Source organism: Protopterus annectens, chromosome 5.part1 (genome assembly GCF_019279795.1).
Source record: "Protopterus annectens isolate FY-2018-M chromosome 5.part1, PAN1.0, whole genome shotgun sequence".
Lineage (NCBI taxonomy): Eukaryota > Metazoa > Chordata > Ceratodontiformes > Protopteridae > Protopterus > Protopterus annectens.
Window position 1 is genome coordinate 651325962 of NC_056736.1, and position 16130 is coordinate 651342091.

At 39.0% G+C, this 16130-nt stretch overlaps 1 protein-coding gene across 1 annotated transcript in view; it reads left to right on the forward strand.

The window, feature by feature from the left end:
• The window catches only part of LOC122803248 (receptor-type tyrosine-protein kinase FLT3-like), a 495076-nt gene that overhangs the window by 19710 nt on the left and 459236 nt on the right, over window positions 1-16130 (forward strand). The window lies entirely within an intron of this gene.

Here is a 16130-nt window from a genome sequence, read left to right on the forward strand (position 1 = left end):
TCCACGTCAAAAAATCCAAATCCACCAAAACCACTAGAGCAAGCGACTTAAACCTTAGCACGAATATAAATAGGACGTGCTGGAGGGATAGATTTATCACTCAGAGACTCCCTATGCTGTGGAATAGAATCCCAGTCCATGTGAGGCAGAGCACCTCGCTGACTCTGTTCAAGAGAAATCTAGACCTGTGGATGGGAGATCGTAGGTTTACCCCGGGAATCATCTCTGTGTCACTGCTGGACAGAGGCACAACAAACTAATGGGCACAGTATTTTTTCATATAAGGGGTGGCGTAAGCCACAAAAATTTGGGCTAGGCTTATAAATGCCTTAGGGCAGATAGCCTAGTATAAACCTATGAACCTATGAACACGCAAGGAATAACATAGGTTACAGTAATATAATGCACAAGGAATAGCACAGGCTACAGTAATATAACGCGCGCAAGGAATAGCATAGGTTAGAGTAATATAACACCGCAAGGAATAGCACAGGCTACAGTAATATAATGCGCACAAGGAATAGCATAGGTTAGAGTAATATAACACCGCAAGGAATAGCATAGGTTACAGTAATGTAACATGCGCAAAGACTAGCATAGGTTACAGTAATATATCATGCGCTAAGACTAGCATAGGTTACAGTAATATAACACATGCAAAGACTAGCATAGGTTACAGTAATATATCATGCGCAAAAACTAGCATAGGTTACAGTAATATATCACGTGCAAAGACTAGCATAGGTTACAGTAATATATCACGTGGAAAGACTAGCATAGGTTACAGTAATATATCACATGGAAAGACTAGCATAGGTTACAGTAATACAAGATGCGCAAAGACTAGTGTAGGTTACAGTAATACAACACATGCAAAGACTAGCATAGGTTAAAGTAATATAACATGCACAAAGAATAGCACAGGCTACAGTAATATAACACATGCAAGGAATAGTGTAGGTTACAGTAATATAACACGTGCAAGGAATAGCGTATGTTACAGTCATATAACACATATAACCTATGCAAGGAATAGCATAGGTTACAGTCATATAACACGCTGAAGGAATAGCATAGGTTACAGTCATGTAACACGCGCAAGTAATAGCATAGGTTACAGTCATATAACACCCGCAAAGACTAGTGTAGGTTACAGTAATATAACACACAAGGAATAGTGTAGGTTACAGTAATATAACATGCGCAGGGAATAGCGTAGTTTACAGTAATATAACACATGCAAGGAATAACATAGGTTACAGTAATATAACATGCAAGGAATAGCATAGGCTACAGTAATATAACACGCACAAGGAATAGCATAGGTTAGAGTAATATAACACTGCAAGGAATAGCATAGGTTACAGTAATATAACACAAGCAAAGACTAGCATAGATTACAGTAATATATCATGTGCAAAGACTAGCATAGGTTACAGTAATGTAACAGGCGCAAGGAATAGCATAGGTTATAGTAATATAACATACGCAAAGACTAGCATAGGTTACAATAATATATTACGTGCAAAGGCTAGCATAGGTTACAGTAATATATCATGCACAATGACCAGCATAGTTACAGCAATACAATATGCGCAAAGACTAGCATAGATTACAGTAATATAACAGGCACAAAGAGCAGCATAGGTTACAGTAATATAACAGGCGCAAGGAATAGCATAGGTTACAGTAATATAACACACACAAGGAATAACATAGGTTACAGTAATATAACATGCAAGGAATAACACAGGCTACAGTAATATAACATGTGCAAGAAATAGCATAGGTTACAATAATATAACACGTGCCAAGACTAGCATAGGTTACAGTAATGTCGCAGGCGTAAGGAATAGCATAGGTTACAGTCATATAACAGGCGCAAGGAATAGCATAGGTTACTGTCATATAACAGGAGCAAAGACTAGGATAGGTTACAGTCATATAACAGGTGCAAAGACTAGCATAGGTTACAGTAATGTAATGCACAAAGATGAGCATAGGTTACAGTAATGTAACATGTGCAAAGAGTAGCATAGGTTACAGTCATATAACACACACAAAGACTAGCATAGGTTACAGTCATATAACATGCTCAAAAACTAGCATAGGTTACAGTAATATAACACATGCAAGGAATAGCATAGGTTACAGTAATATAACACGTGCAAGGAATAGCATAGGTTACAGTAATATAACACATGCAGGGAATAACATGGGTTACAGTAATATAACATGCACAGGGAATAGCATAGGTTACAGTAATATAACACATGCAGGGAATAGCATAGGTTACAGTAATATAACACATGCAGGGAATAGCATGGGTTACAGTAATATAACATGCACAGGGAATAGCATAGGTTACAGTAATATAACACATGCAGGGAATAGCATAGGTTACAGTAATATAACACATGCAGGGAATAGCATGGGTTACAGTAATATAACATGCGCAGGGAATAGCATAGGTTACAGTAATATAACACATGCAGGGAATAGCATAGGTTACAGTAATATAACACATGCAGGGAATAGCATGGGTTACAGTAATATAACGTACACGGAATAGCATAGGCTACAGTAATATAACATGCGCAAGGAATAGCATAGGTTACAGTCATATAACAGGAGCAAAGACTAGGATAGGTTACAGTCATATAACACATGCAAAGACTAGCATAGGTTACAGTAATGTAATGCACAAAGATGAGCATAGGTTACAGTAATGTAACATGTACAAAGAGTAGCATAGGTTACAGTCATATAACACACACAAAGACTAGCATGGGTTACAGTCATATAACATGCTCAAAAACTAGCATAGGTTACAGTAATATAACACACGCAAGGAATAGCATAGGTTACAGTAATATAACACATGCAAGGAATAGCATAGGTTACAGTAATATAACACATGCAGGCAATAGCATGGGTTACAGTAATATAACGTACACGGAATAGCACAGGCTACAGTAATATAACACGCGCAAGGAATAGCATAGGTTAGAGTAATATAACACCGCAAGTAAGAGCGTAGGTTAGAGTAATATAACATGTACAAAGACTAGTATAGGTTACAGTAATATAACATGCACAAAGACTAGCATAAGTTACAGCAATATATCACGTGCAATGACTAGCATAGGTTACAGTAATATATCACGCGCAAAGACTAGCATAGGTTACAGTAATATATCATGCTCACAGAATAGCATAGGTTGCAGTAATACAACACATGCAAAGAATAGCATAGGTTACAGTAATATAACACGCGCATGAAATTGCATAGGTTACAGTAATACAACACATGCAAAGAATAACACGGGTTACAGTAATATAACAAGCACAAGGAATAGCATGGGTTATAGTAATATAACAAGCACAAGGAATAGCATGGGCTACAGTAATATAACAAGCACAAGGAATAACATGGGTTGCAGTAATGTAACAAGTGCAAGGAATAGCATAAGCTATGGTAATATAACAAGGGCAAGGAATAGCATATGCTGCAGTAATTTAACAAGCACAAAGAACAGCACATGCTGCAGTAATATTACACGCACAAAGAATAGAATAGGTTACAGTAATATTAAACGCACAAAGAATAGCCTAGGTTACACTAATATAACATGCAGAAAGAATAGCATTGGTTACAGTAATATAACACACACAAAGAATAGCATTGGTTACAGTAATATAACTTGCACAAAGAATAGCATCAGTTATAGTAATATAACGTGCACAAAGAATAGCATCAGTTACAGTAATACAACATGCACAAAGATTAGCATAGGTTACAGTAATATAACATGCACAAAGAATAGCATAGGTTACAGTAACATACCACACACAAAGAATAGCATAGGTTACAGTACAATAACACACACAAAGAATAGCATAGGTTACATAATATAACACACACAAAGAATAGCATATGTTACAGTAATATAACATGCAGAAAGAATAGCATAGGTTACAGTAATATAACACGCACAAAGAATAGCATAGGTTACATAATATAACACGCACAAAGAATAGCATAGGTTACAGTAATATAACATGCAGAAAGACTAGCATAGGTTACAGTAATATAACACGCACAAAGAATAGCATAGGTTATAGTAAACAATCACAAAGAATAGCATAGGTTACAGTAATATAACACGCACAAAGAATAGCATAGGTTATAGTAAACAATCACAAAGAGTAGCATAGGTTACAGTAAACAATCACAAAGAATAGCATAGGTTACAGTAATATAACACGCACAAAGAATAGCATAGGTTACAGTAAACAATCACAAAGAATAGCATAGGTTACAGTAATATAACATGGGCAAAGAATAGCATAGGTTACAGTAAACCATCACAAAGAATAGCATAGGTTACAGCAATATAACACTCACAAACAATAGCATAGGTTACAGTAAACAATCACAAAGAGTAGCATAGGTTACATTTTAGTGATGGAGTGATTCATGCACTAGAACCAACATGCGCAGCAGACCTCTGACAAAGGAAATGCAGCTGGATGGGATGCTGGCACTGAGTTAAAATCTACATAAATAGGCCAATATCAGTCCAGTGCACAGCAGTACTAAACCATCTTTGAAAGCCAAAGCATTGTACCTGACTTTTACGAGGAGTAAGACACAGAAAGCAAGCAGTACAACTCATAAGGTGAAAGTTTTATGACTGACTGACCCAAGAAAATATTACTGTAAAACTAGTGGGTCGAAACTTGTGTTCAAGAAATGATTTTAGTATAGTGTACTTTAATGGATGAATAACTGAAAAGTTTAGCAGCACAGAAAACTAACTGCCCTAGGCTATATAATATTTTATTTCACAAAATCTTACTGGAGAAACAATGGCTTGAGAAAAAAACTAAGGAATGGCATTGCCTGAAATGATTGCCATACTATAGAGACCAAATCTGTGCTTTTTCCAAGTGAAAGTGAAGAAAAATAGGTCCCTAAGCCATGTTTTCATAAACATTTGGGGTAGTGAATTATAACATTCAAAAACTGCAAGCTAACATAACATAATTGCAATTTGTCTGCAATGATTAAGGCGATGAGCTGTTAATGACTTATTTCCTTTAGTACAGGGTTTATTCCCTCAGCCTTTATTTGGCTACTGTGTGACCTTGTTCATGTCACTTAATCAGACAACGCTTTTGGACAATTGGGAATTTTGGCTAGGTTCCTTAATAGTCTCCTGGATTGTGTGCCTAGTAAGTGCCTATGAGCAGTTATTGGTGAAATGAAAATAGTTTAGCCTGGGAAAATGTAAAAGAAAAGGCAATCTAAGGGGAACCACAGAAAGTTCAAGGAATTAAGGAGGACAATAAGATTTTGAAATATAGATTTTAATAAATGAAGTACGCAGGAGAGACAGTGTGATGTGAATTAATCTGAAGGAAGCTTTAAGGCAGAGGTCAAAGAACAAGCACTTAAAACACATAGCAAGTATTGAATGAGATCTTTTGTTCTTGCTTTAGATGAGCAACCATTAAAGGAGAGAGAACACCAGTTATTTTTCAGCAACTATAGCATCTGAGGAAACCCAGGCAAACACAACACGCAGAGGATGATGCACAATTTTTGAAGGAATACAGACGGATAAGAGCAGAGACATTTTCAAACACTTTTAGTGTCACAGAAAACTGGCATGAATTCAATATTAAGAAATTGTAATTATTATTTATCATTATTTTAATTTGTTGAACCTGTATTACTTACATGATATATGATTATATACTCAGCAAAAGTCACAGAATAGAGGATAAAGACTCGCTTGAGATAGGCACTCTTAACAGAGTATGTGTATCCTATACTTCCATTTTGAATGGTAAATGTATTTACGCCTAAAAGTAATGACAATGGGAGTGCAGTTTGCATCAAAGTACGCTAACTTGTTTAGGAGTAAAGTTTAAAATAGATACATATACACAATCAAGTTTTTTGATAAAGTGGTATTTTATAGTTGTTTTATTGATGGTCTCATTTTCCTTTATCAAGGAGACATGAAGGATTTATAAATCCATTTTAAAGAACCACAGCAAAATTAGATCTGTGGAAGGTTGGGCGCCGGGCTGGCAACTCAACACCGTTAAAACTCCACTGCCAGTCATGAGCGGACAGGTGGTCCACTGAACAGGCCATACAATGTTGTAAGGACTAAAGAAACAGCAGCCTGTGTCTTTTCATCTACTAACATCATGCAACCTCTATCTTTAGTTGGGGCCTTGCCATATTCTTAGTTCTACACATCAGGACAAATACTGCCAAAAGGCAGGACTGTTTGGTGCAGAGGGCAAACTTATTTGAGAAATTGTTAAAGAGGGATTACAATGCACAATTACTACAAAACACTAGGGAAAGGGTGAACAAAATATGTGGGTAAAGAGGAAAGGTGATTTCAACAAGAAATGGATAGTGATGAAGAACAGGAAAACAATTCTGATGTCCAATACTTCATTAGTACATGCAGTAGATTTTTTAATGAATTTAAAATATTGTATTAAGGAATTGGCATATCTCACAGTCTCAGGAAAAAGTGCCTGCTATTTTACCTAAACAGATTTTTCATACAGTAGAGCTAGAAATCAAGACACTGTGGTAACCACAAATCAAATAGGTATGTTAGCGTCACTTGATTTTACATGTTTGAGGAGATGTGGCAGATGCAATACTTGCCCATTACTGGAAGAGGATAATGTGTGGAATATACATAGTTACAAACATGCTAACTTAAATGACTCCCTCCTTAGGCCTAAATAAGCAAATAAGGCACCTAGTAAAAAAATCTAAATCTGACTATGAATCCAAATTAGCCACCTTAGCCAAGGATAATCATAAGGCATTCTTTGGCTGCATCCGAAACCTCAAAGATAAAATACCAGAGTTGCACAGAACTTGTCATAAATGGCATAACATATACTAAACCTGGTGATATTGCTAACCTGCTGGTTGACAGATTTAGTTTGAACTTCTCCCCCCGTCTCTGCCCAATATACCACCATACATCCCTCCTTCATGTCGTCCTCCAGAAATCACTAAAGAACAGGTCCTTAATGCCCTTCCTAAGACTAAAAATACAGCCTGTATGGGACCAGACAACATCCCTGGCTACATTCTAAATTGCTTAAAGCAAGAATTAGCTGCATCCCTGAGTACCCTCTTTAACCATTGTCTAAGCAGCGGGTTTGTTCCTGCTAACTGGAAATCTGCCGCGGTCATCCCTGTTCACAGAGTCACCTCTGCTGACCCCAGGAGCTAAAGACCCATAAGTCTGACCAACCTCATTTGTAAGGCAGGGGAGAGAATTATCATGGACCTTATCAACAAGGACATAGGTGATGTCTAAACACTAGACCCATCCCAATTCGGCTTTGTCAAAGGTAGTTCATGCCTACAAAACTTGATGGACTTCTTTGAGACATTCACCAAAGCCCTGGATGAAGGCAAACCTGTGCAATCCACCTACTTAGACATAGCAAAGGCCTTTGACAACATTCCACACTCGGGTATCATAGACAAACTTACCCAATTGCATGTAAACAAGTATATAGTCAGGTGGGTAGCAAACTGGCTCAACAATAGAACACACACAGTTAAAACAGGGGACTCTTCATCAGCCTTCAGACCAGTAACTAGTGATGTACCACAAGGCTCAGTACAGAGGTCCCTATTGTTTGGAATCTACTTCTCAGAAGTACAGGCCAATACAAATGGTATGTAGTTAATAAAGTTTGCAGATGACTGCAAACTGGCATGATCATTGAATACCCTAGTGACACTGACACCCTACTTAAACAAACAATTGGTGCCAAAGCCATGGGCTTAAGTTAAATGCTAAGAAGGGCATCATCATCCCCTTCAGCAAGGGAGACATCACTGTACCTCATTAACAACATGACCCTGAGTACACAACCCATGGTAAAAGATCTGGGCACACAGGTTGACAGCAACCTCTCATTTGACCACCATGTTTCCACAGTAGTAAAGAAAGCTTTCTGCATTGCCCATCTCATCAATAAAGGCATTGCTTCCAGAAAAAAGAGGTTATAATCCCCCTGTATTCCTCCCTCACCAGACCTATTCTAGAGAACAATGCATCCTTTGCTATATTCCCCACCAGGCACCTGAAGCAATTGGAGAGACCTCAGAGGTAACTTACAAAGAAAATTCAAGCTGTTCAAGACCTGTCCTTTGCTAATAGACTGAAATCCCTGTCACTATACTCTGTGTCATACAGACTACTCAGGGTTGATCTCTGCCTAGCATATAGGGCAACCGTGGATCCCACCACGACGGAAAAGATACATATTAGCAAGACAATTGTTACCCACTGCACCCACACCAGTGATCTCAACATGAGAAGTGTTATTAACAAAACCTGCTGGAGAGACAGGTTCGTCTCCCAGAGGATACTCTTACTTTGGAATATGCTTCCAATCCAAATAAAGCAGTACCCTTCCCTGACCCATTTCAAGTGAAATCTGGATGACTGGATAGGGTATCACAAATTCACCTTGGCATGTCACCTGCATCCCTTCTTGAAAGGGACAGCAGATGTTGAGCCAGGTCTACTTTTAGCACTATTACAAAAGGGAAGAACTTGGCTGGGCTTTTAAGGGCCTCAGAACCATTAGCCTTGTAGCCTCCCATGATCTTATGTTTTAAAGGCATGTTGTAGATGTGACACTGAAAATGTAATTTTATTCGCTAAGCTGTACATGTGTCCTTAAGAAATGGTACACAGGTAAAACCTTCTGTAAGTTTAAAACCAGAGTACAATAGCATTCTTAAGAAGTCAACAGTAGGTACCCAGTTAGCTCTGTGGATATACATCTCAACATACATCTCAACTTCTTTGCTCAAGAACTCTGGACAAAGTGAAAAATAATGGAGGGACAAAGATCCAAAATGAGGCACAGTTTTAAAATATTCCTGTGCTTCATTTGAAAAGTTAACAGAATAATACGTTTTGCATTAACATGCATTTCATGAGCAATAAATGCCTGGCATTACTGACTAATTCCTGATTTACCAGAAAATCAAAAATTTTACAAGGCACAGGGCAAAACTATAAGGGAAAATCAGTGACATTCTGTAAAATCTAGGACAGTTGAGAAGTTTAATCACTGATTTAAGGTGATTGATTCTTTTATAGCAAACGATGATGAAAGAAAGGATATGGATGAGTTTTTACTAAAGTATGGGGCAATGTATATTATTAAATATAACATTCTGTATCTAATAAATTCTGAGACAATTTTTTTTATTGCAATTTATACTGGGGTAGAACATATAAAATAAAATTGATGTAAACTTATTGATTGTGGTTTGTTTAAGTGGTTAACTGGTGCTGTTTTATTCAGTCTGTAAGTCCATAGAAAGTGGGTTTTCAAAGTTGCCAGAATAAAGTGCTTTACTGTCTTATTATTATTTTTAGTAGTTAAATAATTAATTTATGTGTGTTTGGTTTTGAAATCACTCTTTTTTTTCAGTAAACATCTTTATTAAATTATCAAGTATAACACAGGCAATCTTATATTTATATAAATGAAAAACAAACAACACTGACACCATTTTAGTTGCAAACATTACACATCACAGACACCACTGAAACAACTTTTGAAATCACTCAACAGAAGCTGTTGTGGTTTGCTTTGTGCAGGGCAGTGAAATGGCAGCAAACATGATTTTATAGTAGGTTATATATGGCTAAGGTAAAAATTATGGCTTTGTGTGTGTGTGTGTGTGTGTGTGTGTGTGTGTGTGTGTGTGTGTTATCTATCTGACCGCCAACAAGCAGTTGTTTGGCAGGACAACCTATCCCCTCAACTACCAGTCTCCATTTTCACCAATAATCTAGCCTCAGCCACAACACATGGCACACTCGTACAATACGCAGATGACTCAACCATCATCTGCACAGCCTATTCCCTCCCAGAACTGCAAAAAGTCACACAGGAAGCATTTTCTTCTATTGGTTATCCGATGCCCAACTAATACTCAACCCAAACAAAACAAAATTACTAATCTTCCAACCTACCAAACTTACCCTAGACAGCTCTTACTTTAACATCACAGCAAAAGACAACACCACCATCCATCCTACAGAACACATAAAATTACTAGGAGTAGAAATAGACAATAAACTGAATTTTGACATTCACATTTCCATGACCATTAAAAAAGTGCACAAAAAACTAGGAGAAATCAGCAACTACTTATCAACGCAGTTAAAATTTCAGTAGCAAATTCTCATCTTATCTCTACCCTAATATATGCCTCTCCAGTATTTACTAACCTTAGACAATGTGATCTAAATAAGCTCGAAATCTGCTACAACAAAATTGCCAAATTCGCCACAGGGGCTTCCTACCGTAGGCATCACTGTCTCTCACTAGCAGAACTGGGCTGGCTACCTCCTTCAATGGTACCAACTCACACTCACCCACAAACTAATAAACCAACCACTAAAAGACCAATCCCTCCAGAATCTACTCCAACCCTACATAACCACGAGACCACTAAGATCTAGCCACAAAAACTTCCTACAGGTCACAAGAGCCATTAACTCTGCTGGAGAAGCATTATTCTCCTGCACTATAGCCAAACTCTGGAACTCCCTCCCATCCTCAATTACCTCTGTAACCTCTTGCACCCACTTTAAATCCTTGCTAAAATCACACTTCAAAACTTGCCAGATATGCCCTTGCAATCCCCCCTCTAATACCATCCACCCCCCCCACCCACTACCTCTCTCAGCCCCTATCAACAACCTACTGTTAGCAAGCTTAGCTACTAATTTTCCCAGCTACCTACCACATAATACTACCTTCTTGTAGCAACAACTGCTAATGGCTGTTATGTACCTCAAAAACAGTTTGTATCAATTGTTCACTGAATCTCAACTATATTTTAACCATGTTTAGTATGTCACCATATTTTAAAATTGTACTATGCTCTACAGCTGTTTTACATCTGTTTTCTTCTTGTCTTGTGTCCTTAACTGGACTAATGTCTATATTTAAATGCTATGTTTTTTTAACTGTATAATGCAAATAATACTTAATGTGGAGCTTTTCTCCCCGGGTCTCCGCTGAAAACGGACCTGTGTCCAGTCGGACTCTCCCGGTTAACAAATGTAAATAAATAATAAAATAAATAAATAAATATGTATATATATATATATATATATATATATATATATATATATACATAGCAACACAAAACACACACCTACATTCATGGAGGCTCTCAATAAAAATCTGCTCAAGCAACAGAGACCTCCACAGCAGAAGTGCAAGCATCCTCCACCCCCCAACACAACCCAAATGACACATAGCCCACAAACTCAGTGTGCCACTCAACCACAGCCCATAAGGCATAATAACGTACACAACACTCTAGCCATAGGTGGCTCTATAGTCAGGCAAAGTGATGTTCCACTCACCAGGCTAAACAAGGAGAAAGTTACTGTCAGCTGCCTGTCGGGTGCCAGGTTCCACCACATAACACATGCACTCAGGTCACTCCACAACAAGTACAAATATGACTCTGTCATTGTCCATGTTGGTGTGAATGACCTGAGACATACCACCCTGGACTACATGAAAAGAGGCATGGAGGAGCTCTCTGATCTTTCATCCCAGTCAGGTATGACCCTAGCCCTGAGTAGCATCCTGCCATCACCCAGGATGATACCACAGTACAAGGACAAAATGATTGACTTCAACAATTGGCTAAGCTTATGGTGTCATTCCAAGGGGATGCGGTATCTGTCTGTCTGGGATGACATGATCGACCGACCAAGATGCTTTGCCAGAGATGGCCTGCACCTATCACCCTTGGGATTTTGGATACTGGCTAAGGCTCTTTCCATCCCTGTAGTGCTTTTTTTAGGCAAGGTTCAAATGACAAATTCACCACTGTAACAGGCACAAGCAAGCAAAATCTGAGGGTAATACTACTCAATGCTATAAGTCTAAACCTCAAAATGCATTCACTCGAGGTACTCCTTAAAATGGAGAACATCAAAATCTGTGCAGTGACAGAGACCTGGTTCAAGGCTCCAGATAGCACCCCTGCATTACCAGGCTATAATTCATACCACACCTTTCAGCCACCTAACCTGGACCGAAACACTAAAGGCAGAGGCGTGTGCATATTCATTAAGAATATCCACACCTCCAGCCTGGCTGCTCAGAATAATGCATCTGAGATTATCCAAGTGCAACTAACTCTGGGCAAGACTGCAATCCAAATTGTAACTTGCTACAGATCCCCCACCATGCCCCAGGATTCCCACTCCTCATTTCTTGATACACTGGAAAATATTAGGGTACAACCCAACACCCAACCCAACAACAATGGGCGATTTCTACTACTACTCGTGTACCAACTGTTTTGCTCAACGTTTTCTGGAATTCATAAATTCCAATGCCTTGGATCAACTTATCCACACCCCCACCAGGGGCAGCAATATCCTAGACCTGGTCATTATCAACATAGGCGACTGGTGTTCCACACCAGAGGTCAATTCCTCGTTGGTCAAATCTGACCACAAGCTAATCACCCTAGACATCCACATCCCGCCCCACCCCCCATTAGGGAAACCACCGTAAAAAATGTCTCCAAAGAGAGTTTCACACTTCTTAAGACAGAAGTGTCAAACTTCCCGACACCCATGCAGACAGACAGTAGAGGTACCACTGATGAATCCTACAGAAATGCACTTTATAAGCACTTACACGAGTGCATGGCTCATGCTATCCCTAACAGAACCAAGATGCTATCCTCCAAAAAAAAGGAAGCCAATCTGGTGGTCCTCTGCCATAAACAAACTCTACAACAGAAGAAAGAAACTGTTGCAAAAAAAAAAGAGTAAAATCCCATGATTGGAGGAACTCCCTGGTGAGCCTCAGTAAGAAGCTGAGATCCCTCATACAATCCTCCAAAGCTAGTTATAAAAACAAAATTGCCACTGATTCTAAAGAAAACCACAAAGCATTCTATAGATATGTCAATAATCTCAATGGCAACACTCAGATCTGCTCTGAGATACAGCACAATCGCACTAAATATACAGAACCAACTGATATTGCCAACATTGTGGCAGATAGGTTCAGTGCTAACTTTACTCCCCTCTCACCCCCTAAAGGGCCCATCTCTATACCAGAAGAATGAAAAGTTCCTGTAATCATGTCTGCACAGGTAAAAACCACACTCTCCAAAGCCAAGAACACAGCATCCATGAGACCTGACAACATCCCAGGCTGCATTCCACATGAACTACAGAATGAACTGGCATCCCACCTAAGCACCATGTTCAGTCATAACCTCACCTCAGGCTTTGTGCCCACTGAATGGCACACAGCAATGGTTATCCCACTCCACAAAGGGGGAGCCACCACAGACCCCGGGAACTACCGCCCCATTAGCCTGACGAGCCTGGTCTGCAAGGCCATAGAACTTATCATCATGGAACGTATAAACAAAGACATTGGTAATCTCCAAACTCTGGACCCCACCCAGTTCAGGTTTGTAAAATGCAGATGATGTTTCCTAAACCTGACAGACTTCTTTGAAGCAGTCACCAAAGTCGTAGATGAGGATAAGGTAGTTCACACAGCCTATCTAGATCTCACCAAGGCTTTTGACACCATCCCCCACTCTGGAATTATAGATAAACTCACTAAACTAGGTATAAATCCCTACCTCACAAGATGGGTTGCCAACTGGCTCACTGACAGAACCCACACTGTGAAAGTAGAAGACTCCAAATCCGACTTCAGACCTTTGACAAGTGGAATACCGCAGGGTTCAGTCCTGGGTCCTCTCCTGTTTGGTATCTACTTTTCTGAAGTACAGGCTAACACAGAAGGTCTTTGGCTAACAAAGTTCACAGATGACTGCAAACTAGGAGCCATAATCGAAACTCCTAGTGATGTGGATATCCTGCAAAAGGGCCTCACTGAGACAGATGCCTGGTGTCAAAGCCATGGCCTCAAGTTCAATTCCAAAATGTGCATTGTCAATCCCCTTTGGTAAAAACTCTGTACCCATGAGGTACCACATAGGTGGTAGTCTACTTAACACCGAAAGTGTGATAAGAGACCTTGGGACACATGTGGACAATAGTCTCTCCTTTGATAATCACATCACCACAGTAGTCAGGAAATCCTTCTATGTGGCACACCTCATCACAAAAGGTTTCTCATCCAAGAAAAAAGAGGTCATTGTTCCCCTCTACTAGTCGCTCATTAGACCCATTATAGAGTACAACACCCCTTTTGGTATGTACCTCACAAGACATCTACAACAACTGGAAAGGCTGAAGAAATACCTCACAAAGAAGATTACCGGCCTCAAACAGATGTGCCATGCAGACTGTCTCAAAAAGCTCCAGCTTTACTTTGTCGCATATTGCCTATTCAGAGGTGATCTCTGCCTAACATACAAAGCTATGTCAAACCCAGAGTTGTTGGACATGCTCCACTTAAAGAAATCCCATTCTCACCAAACCACACACTCCAGGGACCTAAACCTTGTCACCACAATAAACGGAACATGCTGGAGGGAGAGATTCCTGTCCCAGAGACTTCCCATACTCTGGAACAAACTACTTGTCTATATCAAACAAAGCTCTTCATTAGCACTCTTCATGAAAAATCTTGATGATTGGATGGGAAATAATAAAGTCACCCCGGGCAATCACCTCTGTGGCTCTGCTCGACAGGGGCACAGGAAAATAATTTTCTCGGGTGGCGAAAGCCAGGGTACCTTTTTGGCTAGGCTTATATAGACCCTAGGGCCACTAGCCTAGTACCTAGCTATGAACCTATATGTGTGTGTGTGTGTGTATATATATATATATATATATATATATATATATATATATATATATATAGTTGCTCATGTTCTTTCAAATGTTGCCCGTTAATACTTTAGATTGTACTGGGGTAGTTAATTTCAAAGTGTGGCATTTGGTTAGGCAATATATTCTGTACAGTTGTTCTCAAGTGCACACTTGGAATTCAAAGGAGCCCTGGCCTGGAAAGAGCAGAGAAGATAATATGGTGATGAAGGTTGTTAATTGAACTTTGGAAAGGCCATACCTCAAAAATATTTAGATCTGTTCTAAAGGTGATGTAAAACTGCACACCCTCCCCCTATTGCACAAAGCCCAGTATGAAACATACATTTGTAGTAGATCAAGCACTGTAATGTAGATGGTCCTTGCCTTAGACATGGCAGTAATTTATGCTGTTGCCATACAGTCATAGAACGGGTCACAGATAGTAGTGTAGTGTGCTTGGAGCTTTACACTAGGTGTCCAGAAGGATGACACATTGCAAGGATTATTGAGCTAACACTTTGTGTGTGTGTGTGTGTGTGTGTGTGTGTGTGTGTGTGTGTGTGTGTGTGTGTGTGTGTGTGTGTGTGTGTGTGTGCACGTGTTTGGTTGCTTTTCATTTCTGGGGAGTATAAAACAATAAATAAATAAATAAAATCATGTATGAATTCCTAAGGAGCAGAAAGAATGTTTTTATACCTATCAACATTTTGGTAAGACCCTTGCCATTTTCGGCAGGTTTATGTTATCAAATTTCCAAAAGAAGCATACTTTTTTTTCTTTATGGTCATACCTTGAATAAATTAAAAAAAAAATTGAACCATTGAAAATATCGTGGACTTGTTGTTTCAGTGTAGATTCCTGACCATAATAAGGTTTAAAACATGCCAAACATGTCAGAATTTTTTTGATAGTAGAATGAATTATTTAATATGTTTTAAAGATCTTCACACTTCCTGATGCTTTTCTGTTGTGGTCATTGACAGCTGCTAATACTCCTGTGTAAGACTAGATTTTAATAGCAGTGAGTCGCACTTAACAAAGCTTGTTAAGCACTTTTCTGATCTAAGAGAGATACTTAGGAAGACTGTGTTTTCCCCGAATATGGGGTGTAATCATGATTTTCCATGTACTACACAGAAGATTATAAGGGTCTATATCACGTTGTCAAACTCTTAAAAGTTCGAACGTCATATAGTCAACATCATATGATCGAACTTTTAAAAGTTTGAACGTTTCACCGGAGATCTCCGT